This window comes from Netta rufina (assembly GCF_964035555.1).
Source record: "Netta rufina genome assembly, chromosome: 1".
Classification (NCBI taxonomy): Eukaryota; Metazoa; Chordata; class Aves; order Anseriformes; family Anatidae; genus Netta; species Netta rufina.
In genome coordinates, this window is record NC_140123.1 from 100,467,760 (window position 1) to 100,480,706 (window position 12,947).

Here is a 12,947-nt window from a genome sequence, read left to right on the forward strand (position 1 = left end):
GTAATTTCTTGTAATTCTGAATTTTTCATCAGTTGTGACATTCACATCATTGAATGTCACATCATTGTGATATTCAAATGCAAACAAAATCAAAGGTGCAAGAAAACAGGTGGGTTATATTGTTATGTTTCAGTTAGGGGATGCAAGTACATACAAGAGAAAAAAAAAAAAAAGCTGTTCAAGAAAAAATACTGTGAAATTATAGTACACACCCATAATTTTCATCATGACAAAAATATGGCAAGGATTATGAAGTACTCAAGTTAAGAAATCTAAATAGGTACATAGAACTAAGGCACCAGATGGGGCACAAAATCAGGTGAAGTCTACACTTCTAAATATCTAAGTATCTACATTTGCATGAGTATCTTTGGGGCAATAAGTAAGCTCCATGAAGTTCATTCAGGAGATATTTTTCTTGCAGATTTGCTTCCTGCTTCCTCAGGAAGCTGAGTATGCCTTGCAAAAGCCCATATTTCCCAAGCTTTATATAGAACACAAAGATAATAAGTCAAGGATAAATGTTAAGAATTAGATTTTAAATATAACCACTTCTGTATTCAAATAAGCTTTAGCAGGTTGGATCTGTTTGTTTCAGCTCTTGGAAAATACAATAATTTATTCAAAGGTGGTGTTAAACCTTGCTTGTGTTTGCAAGTCTTACATGTTATCACTCTACTATCCTTCTTCTCCTGGGTCATGAATTCATAATCATTTGTGACCACAGAAACCCTTTTAAGGGGGTAGTGGGAGAGAATAGAAGTGTTGTTAAAATCAATAAATTACTCTGCACTTGTAGGTAGTGATGGTATAAAAGTAAAATATAAATCGAAAGTAAAATATATTAAAAATCCAATGAAACCACTATTCTCCTTAGATACCACAGAGTCATTCATGTTAGCTCATAATAACTTAAGACAGAAAGAAAATAAGTAAAAGAAGTAAAGAAGACTGAAATTTGTAAAAAAAAAAAAAAAAAAGGGAAGCAAGCAAGCAAACAAAAAACCTTTAGTATTTGAACAGAGCATACATAGTATCTGGATTCTCTGCAAATGTAAGAAATGGTGTAAAGACAAAATGTTTCAAAGTAGTGGGCAATATGCTATTGGAGGTAAAAACAGCCAAACCAACATAATAGTTCCTGCTTGTATTTGCTAACCCAACAGCACATTTTACCACAAAATTAAAATAAAATAAAATAAAATAAAATAAAATGCACTGGGTACCTGAGAGGTTTTTCATATCTGTAGGAGGCACTGTATGTCCTGTCTGTGTCTGTTATTCAACATGTATGAGTTAAAAGGTTAATATTCTACCTTTTTTTTTTTTATTGTATAAATATAACCTGATAGAGTTAAGTAACAAAACACTGTAAATAAAATGTTGGGGAAACAAATGAAACAAGTATAAGAGATCTCGCAAACAGTTTCACATCTTTGGTTTCTTTGCTACTGTTTCTAGGTTGCTTAATGTACTGTATTTGAACTTTAAAAGGCTGTCTTGTATAATTCGTATAAAACAAAAATTGTACCTGAACCAACTCTCTCTGTTGTTGTTTTTTTTTTTTTTGTTTTGTTTTGTTTTGTTTTTTCCTGAAATAATGGAAATGCAAACAGAAGTAGAACAGAGATAGCCAGAAAAAAAAAAAAAAAAAAAAAAAGGTTAATAATTAAAGGCACTAGGGGTTTAAAATATAATGTGTCTGAATTACAATGTAGATTTTGACTTTTTGCTAAGAACTGGCTTGGAAATGTATCTATTAAAATATTATCAAGAGATTATGCTGTCAGAGCCAGAGAAGAATAAAAGATATGAGCACACAAAATTACAGCCTTGCAATTTATAGGTAATTTAATGCTGTTACATTTCAGTTTTTCAGAAAAGTTTAAAAAATGTTTGATCATGCCAAAATGATTATACAGATATAGTTTTCTTTAATGGAGACCTTGAGGTCTTTAAATTATATTCTCCATCCCCAACCTAAGCAATATCATTTCTTATTTAAAAATACAGCATCTTAAAAGAATTCTGTCTGATATTCAGAAAACACTCCGTTTTTGCACACATTCCTGCATATCTTGGCACAGGAACACAAAACATGCTGATCTTTAATTTTCATATATCATGTTCATCACAGGTGACTTCCAGTACTTAGATTTATCTGTAAAATTAGCAATAGCCTGACATTTATGGATGAATAAATCTGAAAATCTTCTTTGATATATACCCTGTGGCTAACACCAATTATGCAGTTACGTAATGCAACTAAATGTTTACTGAACAATAGAATGGAAACATGAAAAAGCACAGTTATGTTATTGATCTCTTATTTTTTATCAACCAATTTCATGACTAACTAAACTAATATGTCTACCAAATAGTTTCCAGTAAATTCTAATCTTTCTCACTTCATTATAGATCAGTTACACTGACATATGTTAAAACTATTATTTAAAGAGCTTTTTTGGAGATACCCAGGAATGTAAGTTAAAAAGAGTTGAGTGATATACCTTCCAGCTACAATCCTATGTACTTTGAGAGGGTGGTTCATCAGTACCCTAAAAAAGGTGCCTACAGCCAAATCCAGAGCTTCTTTATAATGACTTTGTAATGTCTTGGTGGGAGTTGTAAGGAAAATGCTCTGATTTCTTTCTTCCCAAGCTCTCCCAGTTAGAGTAGGATGCTAAAATATTTACTAATGTACTTCAGAAGATGAAAGAGTAAAATGGCTCTGCAAGGTAATTATCGGGCTGTCTAGAAAGGGAAAGTTCTGTGCTCCAGACCCTCCTGTAAATCACTCATTACTTTGCATTAGATCTGCAGACAACATTTTGCAATGCTATGAATGTGTGTGCATATAGATGTCAAAATATCTTCAATACGTGAGAATTCAATGTCATATTTTCAAAGGAGCCTGAAACAGTAGATTCCTATCTATCTTATCCTGTGTTCTGGTAGAACCAAATTTTTTTATATAAATGTACTGCAAGTTCTTTTAATGTTAGATTAGGACTCATGGAGAATTACATACTTGTTTTGTGGGTAACATAATTTCTCCTCTGATCAGTAATGAAACTTGGTACTACATCAAAGCAAATACTAAGCAAATATCCGAGCAAATGTTAATAACCTATGCTAATTAATTGATTTTACCCTTCCTACTGGTAACTTGTATTATCACAACCTGTTTCTATTGTCATAAGACTTTGTATTTGATAATTTGGAAAGGTACTGAATGCTTGAGAAGTCATTTTCTTAAAAGCTGTTATTTTTGAACTATAGAAAGTGACTTAAATAGTATATTTCCTTTCATTTTGATTTTTTTTTTTTTTTTTTAAACAAAGCAGATCATTTAAGTCAGTAAAGCTCTAGGCAGTGCTGGCTAAAGATTGCAAAACATGATAGAAAGAGGTTTCGAGAACTATTTTATTGAGTTGAAAGAAACAAAGTGTAATTTAATAATTTCTTCAAAATACTCTTAAAATGTTCCAGTTGCTGTGTAGCTGTAAATATTCAAACCAGCTTGGGATTAATTTCCATTGTGTTGTATGACAGTGTTGTTTTTTTTTGTTGTTGTTTTGTTTTTTGGGGGGTGTGGTGGGGTGGAGTGGGGAAGGTGTTAGTAGTTAGTCCTGTGATTTTTATTTTTGTTTTTGTTTTCTAATTACAAGTTATTTCAGGTTTTACTTTATTTGTAGCCTGACTGTACATATATCAATCTTTATAGGTTTCCTTATACACCTATCTGTGCCTCTTCATGCTGGCAAATATTATTTATGTGATAAGTGTAAATACCACTAGTATCTGTTGTGTTCCATTAAAAGCTCATTAAATAGATAGAGAGAGGCTAAGGGAAGGGACAGAATATAAAGGCTAAGTGCTAATGTAAGGGCTAATATAAGGGCTAATTTTTCTTAGAGTAGGAGCATTCACTTTAGGAATTCCCTTATGGAATTCTAAGTTTGAATTTTCTCTCTGTCACTCATTACAATAGATATTACCATCTGCATTGAAATGAGCATTTTGGCTGAAACTCCACAGGAACAGGATGTTACTAATGAGGTTACCTTTTTCTAACTACTTGGTAGCTGTAAAAGAAACATCTATTGACACATTATGTCACGCACTACATATTTAATTTGTTTATTATATGTACCTTTGAAAAATAAGGCTCTTTTGATCATGGAGAATCCTATGAATGGAAGATAAATTGTTCCCACCTGGGTAGAACTGAACTCATAATGAACTCATAAGCAGAAAACTTGCATGGGAGAGGCAGGTGACAGGCAGAGGGTGGGGCAGAGTCACAGAGAGGGGAGATTTCTGAGAACTCCTGCAAACAGCCAGGAAAACAGAATGGATCAGAAAGGGCTGCTTAGAGTCTGTGGCAACTCATAAAGTCACTGAGCTAACAGAAATCAAGCCTGGAAGCAAGTATCTGTCCTGCGGGCAAATAACTTCTATTAGCATTTATCCACATTTCATTTAACTGTTTTGCTAGTAATAGCATATGTCTATGACCTTTAACAACATTATTGCTCAGAAAGTCAGGCAGTGGATCAGCACTGAAAGTATTAGGTATAGAGTCTCTGAGCTTCAGGAAGCTCTGAGGAAGCCCTGCCAAAGGTTGGATATAGGACCAAGGTTACTTCTGTCATGCCTTGCCTAACTTTTGATGATGTGTTCTGCATTATTTCCTGATATTTTAATTAAAAATCTCCTTAGATTATTAATACAGAATACGTGTAAATTTATATAAAGACTAATAAAAATTAGCTTCTTAATAGAGGTGCTTGTCATAATGTGAAGAAAAAGTTGGTCCATGTCCTGCCATAAATCTGAGCTTTCATTAGTGTAATATTTTAGCTGATAACATTCTTGGATGATTTGCATTGAATAAAAAATGTGAGAGGGAAAGCAGTAAAGTGACTGTTCTGTCTCTCACTGTATCTATAACAGAAAGAGAGAAGAGGAGGTAAGAGGGTATTTTCTTATAATCTATTGTTTTACGCAAAATGTATTTCACTACTGAGCGGAAGAGAAGATGAGAGCTCTTGCCCATGAGTTTAATTATCTTGCCTGGTGGAAAAGCATTTATTCTGAGTTTAGGAAGACTTCATTATTTACTCATAGAGAAGTAAACTATGGAGGTCATACCTAATTGGTGCATGTAAAACCTTTTGTATCATTATGTTAATTGTTCTGTATATACCATATTTTTAATTATTAACAAGTTTACAGAAGTTTTAACTTTTGTTTTTTAGACATTTTAAAATATGTTTTATTTACTCATGCAATACATACAGGAACCTGGACTGCTTCTATGGTGTAAAATGTTGGCCTTTTTTTTTCCATTTTTATTTTTACAATATTGAACTTTGTTGGGTGCCATGTTTGTTGTTTTTGTTTGTTTTCTGCCTCACTAGAGGGAAGTGTCCACTAGTACTTAATAGTTTTAACCTGTAGAAATACTTGCACTTTTCACCTACTTTAATTGCTTATGTTTCCTTTTTGATAGTTTTTTTTTTTTTTTTTTTTTTTAAGGTCCTTACTGTGAAGTGTTTATACAACATTTTATTAATGTGTATGTCTCCTTCCAATACCCTCTGCAGAACTTCAGAACTAGATGTGTTTTATATATATCATATAGAGAAAACTTTTCCTACCTCTTCTACATTCTTCTCAAGAATCTAGCTAGCTCTCTTGCTGCAGCACATTGTGCAAGTTCATCATGAAGCACTAATGGAAAGTTCCTTTCAGAGTCTGAGTATCTGGAGGATTTTTACCCATCACAAAGCTTGGTAGGTACCCCTTGTCTCCAGGTGCTTAATTTTACACTGCATTTAAATGAAACCGGTTGCCGGTATGATGCAGATTTCTCTGTAAAATTGTCATGTCTGTGGTAATACAGCAATTGTATCAACACTAAAGATTTACAACAAAAGGTAACTATAAAAACATATTTGTACAACGCAGCTCCAGGCTCAATGCTATACTAATAATATAATTAATAAAATACACTATTTATGCCAAGATGTAAAGAAGGGAAATACAATTTGACTATTCATTGTGAGAGACTATGATTTCAGCCTTGTTCCCCGCTTTAGCTATATATAGATAATAACTGTCAAATATTTCAGAGCCTTCAAATCATAAGCAGTGTCTCCTTCATATGGATCTGAACCTCTCCTCCAGCATTATGGAACTCCTATGATTTCCTGTAGCAGCATACTGTAGTATTTAATTTATCCATCTTTATCCAATTTCCTCTGAAATTCATGTCAGCATTCTGTTATGAATGAAGAAATGGGCACAGAAGATCTGCATGTGAAAATCAAAGAGATTTTTATACAATACAAAAGGTATTAACTTTGATGATGACTACTTTTGTTCTGGCTGCCTTTCCAAAACCAGTAAATTCAATTGATGATAGGAATGAAGCTGCCTTTGAAAGCAGCTCTATATATTTGGATATATGCTCTTGGCATTTAGCGGATGTAAAAGAACTATTTTTCCTATAAAAATATATAACGTGTGCTGAGTATTTCACATTTATTTACAGTAATCGACATTTTATGTACATCTGTAGAAAGTTATTTAAAGATGCAGTGTATTTCCAAATCCTACATATCAAACAGCATTTACGCAGAGGGTAAGTTTTCTCCTCTCCATAACATGTTGCAGGGTCTATCTGTGGATTCCCAGATCATTCACAATGTTATTAATTTAATTGTACTTTGGATATTTTAAGGATTTTACTCTAGAAAACTTGATTTACCCACAAATACTCATAAAGCCACATGCTGAAGAGGATCAATAAGTTGCTACAATTGAAAACTATTCTCTCTTTGTGGGACTAATTTTCAGACAAATTAATCCCAAGGTTTGTTTCTGAAGAGTGGTATCTGAATGCTAATGATGTCACAGAGAGCAGCAGAGGAAGTACAACAAGGATCAGTTGGGCTGTCCTTTTGATGGGGGGGGGGGGGGGGGGGCTGGGAAGTGGTAAATGTAGCTTGTGTTTGAGTTATACCTGAACTGGGATTGGCATATTTTCCCAGGTTGTGATTACTTTCACCAGATTCATAAATAGCATTGTGGTGGGTTGACCTTGACTGGCTCCTGAATGCCGATGCAGCTGTTCTCTCACTCCCCCTCCTCAGCAGGACATCTTATTTTCTGAATAAGATGTAAAAGCTTGTGGATCAATGTAAGAATGGAGAGATCACTTACCAGTTACCATCATACACAAAACTGACTCAACTTGGTGAAAAGTAATTTCACTTATTACTAATTAAGAAGCGAGGAGGATGGTGAAAAACAATGACAAAAACTGAAGCGCCTTCCCCCTTCAGCTTCTGCCTCCTTTACCCTGAGTGCCAGCGGAGGATGGAGAATGGGGGCTGCGGTCAGTCCATAACAGTTCTCTCTGCCATTCTTTCCTCCTCATACTTCTCCCTTGCTCCAGAGGAGGTTCTGCCATAGGCAGAAAATCAAGATAAGTCTATTCCAGAATGGGTGTCCAAGGGCCACAGCTTCCTTTTTGACAAAAATAATGAGTGCAATCTCACAACCTCTTTGACCTCCCCAAACAGTCTTTGCTGTGGACCCGCCACCTAGGTTCTTCGTTTATGTGTTAGAAATTAATTCGTTAGTAATAGAACATGTGGACACTCAGGGACATTGGCAGCCCTGTTGTGTACCTCTTGCTCCACCAGCCTAAGGCCAAGGAGCCCCATGTCAACTCCAGCCTCTTCAGCAGCCCATTCCCAGTCCTGGCCCTAGTGAGATATGGACTGATGCTGCAGCATGTCTTGTCTCTGGCCCTAGCCCTGTCTCCTTATGGGATACTGGCCCTAATACCAGCCTGTCCCCTCATAGTGCCCGGGGCTGCTGGTGGGCCACACTAGCACCCCCAGCTCTGCCTATTCTGCTCAGGGGTAGAGGGTAAGGGCACACCCTGCCTGCACTCAGGTCACCCCAGCTCTTCTGCTGGAGTCAGCCCCTGTCGTGATACCTGGTAGTATGAATGCAGAGGTACTTCTTTCCCCCCATTTTAAATTTGCATTCTCCTTTCTACATCAAAAACTCTGGAAGTTTATTTTGCATATTCAACACCCAAACACACAAATTCTGCTGATTTCAAAGGCATTCTGTACAGGGCTGTAACCAAAGTTTTTGTATGAATTGTCATATGCCTGAGACTTTAATGATGTTTTTGATCTTCTCCTTAGTTGCTTTCCTTTGTAAATCATCCATCAAAAGTTATGTTTTTGTACGGGAGAGTAACAAACTATGTTACTATATTTATATGATAGACATTTAATTGTAATTAAATGTAATTTACATTACAATTGCAAAATTGAATAAATAAACATTATGATTCTACCAACAGTTGGATGGCATTTATATTTTGGCATTTTAGAGCTTTATTTTGGGGTTGTATTTTGCATATGCTAGACATAAGTGGTGCATAGTGTAATATTGAGATTACAAAAATATATTTTCCTCTATTTCTTTGAAAAATAAGGGGGCAGAAAGATACAAAACAAAACAAAAATTTAGATACCTATATGTATCTAAATTATATTACTAAACACAAAATACAGGATCATATCTCATTGTTTTGTCCATTTGCATGCTGAGCGTCATGTCCTCAGTATAATAAAGGAGAAAATACAAGGAAAAAAGCTTTAATTCTCTTATCTGTACATTTATGTTGCTGTTACTGCTGTTATTGTTGTTTTGTCTTTTTTTCCCCTTTTGTGCATTGTAGCACTGAAAAAGAAAATAAAGTAGATAAATATGAGGAAAAAGGCAAAACAAACAAACAAGTAAAAAAACAAAAAACAAAAAAAAAAAACAAAAAAAAAACAAAAAAAAAACACCAAAACATAAATATCGTAGTTATCCTTGATGAACTGTTTTTTGTTTGTTTGTTTGTTTGTTTTTTAATTTTATCTATTTATTTATTTACCTTGGATTGCTATGAAGCCATGATCTGTCTTAATGGTTAATACTACAGCTTTATGTCTACAGTAATCAATACATTCTTGTTTGTAAATATTTTATATGTATTTCTGAGTTTCAAGTACACTTGGATGTTTGTTTTTGTTTTGTTTGTTATATTTTTTACATCACTGGAGTAATGTTTTATAGTATGAAACATATTGTATGTGGTGTCTTGGTATATATTTACAATGGAAGAAGTTAAGTAGTGTTTACAGGTTTACAATGTATTTCAAACATTTCTGGATTACGGCATGGTCTTAAGAAGAAATGTGTACCTGATACTTCACGGTAGCTATGAAAAAAGCCAAGTGCTACATGAATGGAACCTATTAAAATACCATTTGCAAGACACTTCAGAGGGAATAGTTTAAGATAATAGTTTGACTTATTTTTTGGTATCCTATCATATAATACTTTATGATATTGTTTTATTTCTGTTTCAATGGCAGGCAATATAAATCATTGGATAATTCTGATGTATCCCTATCCTCTCCTGTCAAGAATAGATATTTTCTTGTCATAGGTAATCTTTTTTCAATAAGGAATTATATTTTATCTATTTTTTCTACAGAGTATCATCAATACTGTATATATAACTTTTTTCTTTCATTTTTTTTTTTAACTTAATTACAAATCAGTATGATTGCGAAAACAAGCTCTAATCTCTTCCTTTTTAATTTAAGTTAAATAAAACTCCACACAGGAGCCAGAGAGCTTCATTTGCCTAATGCACAGAGTAAACAACCACAGAGTTACACCAGAATTCAAGTTTGGTGGCCTCGGACATCAGACACTATTTTAGCTTAAAATATTTTTATATATAAATGTAAGCATAAAGTGATTGCTGTGGGAGTGGGCTGTAAATCAAGACTTTTTGTGTTTTGGTAAAACATTTACAGAGATGGCAATCTTGTGGCACTCACATTTATTTAAATTTTCTAAAAATTCCCTCCTAAATATCTGTCTTAAATATGCATATAATTTTAAAGATCCATTTAGTGTTAAAATCATACAGAGGTACTATTTGCACTTTGGGGGAGGAAGGAGACTCAGTTAAAATAGAGTGATCTGTTAAACATAATGTCAGTTGTGAAAACAGTGAGGAACTCTGAACTGAAGAATGATAGACTGTCATCATCATAGGGTTTTGCTGTACCACTGATTTTTTAAAGCAAATATACCATTAAGCACTGGGAGAGGATGTTATGCTTTTTGTTATCTGTCAAAATACTAAGGCATCTTCATTAGTGTTTTAACTGGGAAGAACAAGATACTGAAGAGGAAAGAATGGTAGATTAAATATTTTTCACATGTAATTCAAATACTGGAATGATTTACTTCTGGTACTTGAATGTTCTTTTATCAGAACTCATGCCAAAGCTGTTTAGTTCATATTCTAAATCTGAATTTTTATATTCCATCACAACAGTTGCTGTCCCAGTGTGATTAACTTTCAAGATTTGAGGAAAAAATATATTGTAATGAAATATTGCCATTGAAATTATATGTACTGGAATTATGTATTATTTTTTAATCTGCATATTTTACAGTAGAATGCAATTTTTGTATTTGATCCGAAGAATGGATGTTCCTAGACTGCTCATTTGCGTGTCAATAAAATTCAGTTCTATTGAAATAAAGGTAATAGCTGAGCTGTTGGCAAATGTCATCAGCATACCAACATGCATTACACAGTCATTCATATGGCAACAGAATTATTTGGGTAGCAAAGGTGCAGCAACGGTTGCAGAGTGTGTAGCAAAACTGAAACCACTCCTTCGCTCTTTATGAGGGTTTATTCCAAAATAAAGCTGTAGCTATATTTCCTGAAAGACTGCTAAATTTTCGGTCCTTTCAGTTTGGGGCTGGCTGTGTTCTGACATTATTTGGAATTTTGTAGTACTCAGAGATCTGTCTGGTTTAATTAGAAATCAAGAAGTCACTTAAGGCTTTCACTCTTTCATGTCAGACTTTGGAGCGTGGATATATTCTTTTGGCTATTCCAGCGTGAGATTTCGGAGGCAACTATTCCTCTGGAAAGTATTAAAAAATTGTTTCTGAGAGAGAAGCAGGAAAAGCTGTGACTTTGAATCCCTTAAAAGAATAATTCCTTTGTGGTGGTGGAATAGGAATTCTGTTGGATGAAGAATATATACAGTATTTTCTCATGTGCTACTGATATAATTATCTTATGCTCAGCTCCGTGAGAAGGAATCTTTATTACTTTTACATATGGGCCTAATTTCACTAATAAATAATCCAATTCACATCTTCTCATGACAACACTTTTTGCAAAGGTTAGTTTTTTAATCAGATGTCCATACACCTCTGTTACACTTGAAATAGTAGAAACATATTCCAGTATGTACCAGCAAAAAAAGAAAATAATAAAAAAATATATATTTTATAGTCTTTAAAAAATTAATTATAGGGTTTTTTCACAGAATCACAGAATTGTCTAGGTTGGAAGAGACCTCAAGATCATCGAGTCCAACCTCTGACCTAACACTAACAAGTCCTCCACTAAACCATATCGCTAAGATATCGCTTTTGTTTGTTTGTTTGTTTGTTTGTTTGTTTTCACTTTCATCATAGCTTGAGCCCTTACAGTGCATTAGATTAATTTTGAAGTTGTTTTTTCTTTAAACACATAGTCTAGATTTGGAACCAATCATTTGACTAACTTTAGTGCGATTACAAGCAAATAAATATGAGGGAACTTAGTAAATTTGTTCAAAAAGCATAGGAGAAAGCAAATATTAAAGACAGAATTTGTTTCATAGCCACTTTCTAGTTCTCCAGCAATTCCTTAGCAGAGACACTGAAGACAAGACTGAGGTCCTTTCTATGTGAAGCTGAGTACAAATGCAATGTGTAAGAATGTAGAATCACACATCCTTCTACTCATCCTTCTACTACATACCCCTTTAATGCATTTTGTGACTTAAGATACAAGGTTTGTAAATATGGTGTTTAGCCACTAGAACCACCAAGTAAATCTATACTTGGCCTACAATATAAAGATTTGGTAGATACCATAGATTTGGTAGAGCTGTGTGATTTAATTTCATATGAAAAGAAAAAAAAATCTTTATACTAAGAACAGCATTTAGGAAGAGAGGGAGAAAATGTGTTTTGGTACAGCTGACCCAGGATATTTTTCTCTTCTGCTGCACACGAGTTAGTGAAGGATGTAGAGGGGAAGACAGACATATGAGTGGCTGAGGTCATTTGATTTGTTCAGCCAGAATAGAGGAGAGTAAGGGGAGGCCTCACGGCAGCCTGCAGCTTCCTCTTGAAGGGAGTGAAGGGGCAGGCACTGAGCTCTGCTGTCTGGGGACAGTGACAGGACGTGAGAGAACAGCATGGGGCTGAGACAGGGGAGGGTCAAGTTGGAAATCAGGAAAAGGCAGTGGTTTGTCACTGGAACAGGCTCCCCAGGCATCAAGCTTGCTGGATTTCCAGAAGTGTTTGGACAATGCTCTCAGACATAGGGTCTGATTTTTTTGTGTGGACCAGGAGCTGGATTCAATGATTCAGTGTCCTTCCAACTCAGGATATTCTATGAGTTACAACATGAAATAAATAATAATAATAAAAAAAAACTATTAGAATTGTATCAATATTAGGAAGTTCTGCTTTTTCACCACAGCAACATACTTAGAAAAGTGAGGTGAATTTTGTAAAGAAACACAAGGGACATAAAAAAAAATATTTGTTTTGATTGTGGAGCAATGTTTTTGTTTTTGGTCTGCAAACTCCTTTTCAATAAAGGTAATCTTGTACATGGAGGAAAATATAAAATAAACATTCTTTCCTACAACATGTTTGAGGTTCTGTGTTTTATGAGGGATGCTCATTGGCTGTCTATATGACTTTTTTTGTTAGTATTATTTATTATTTTTAACAGCAGTACATTAGTTTTTAAGTACATT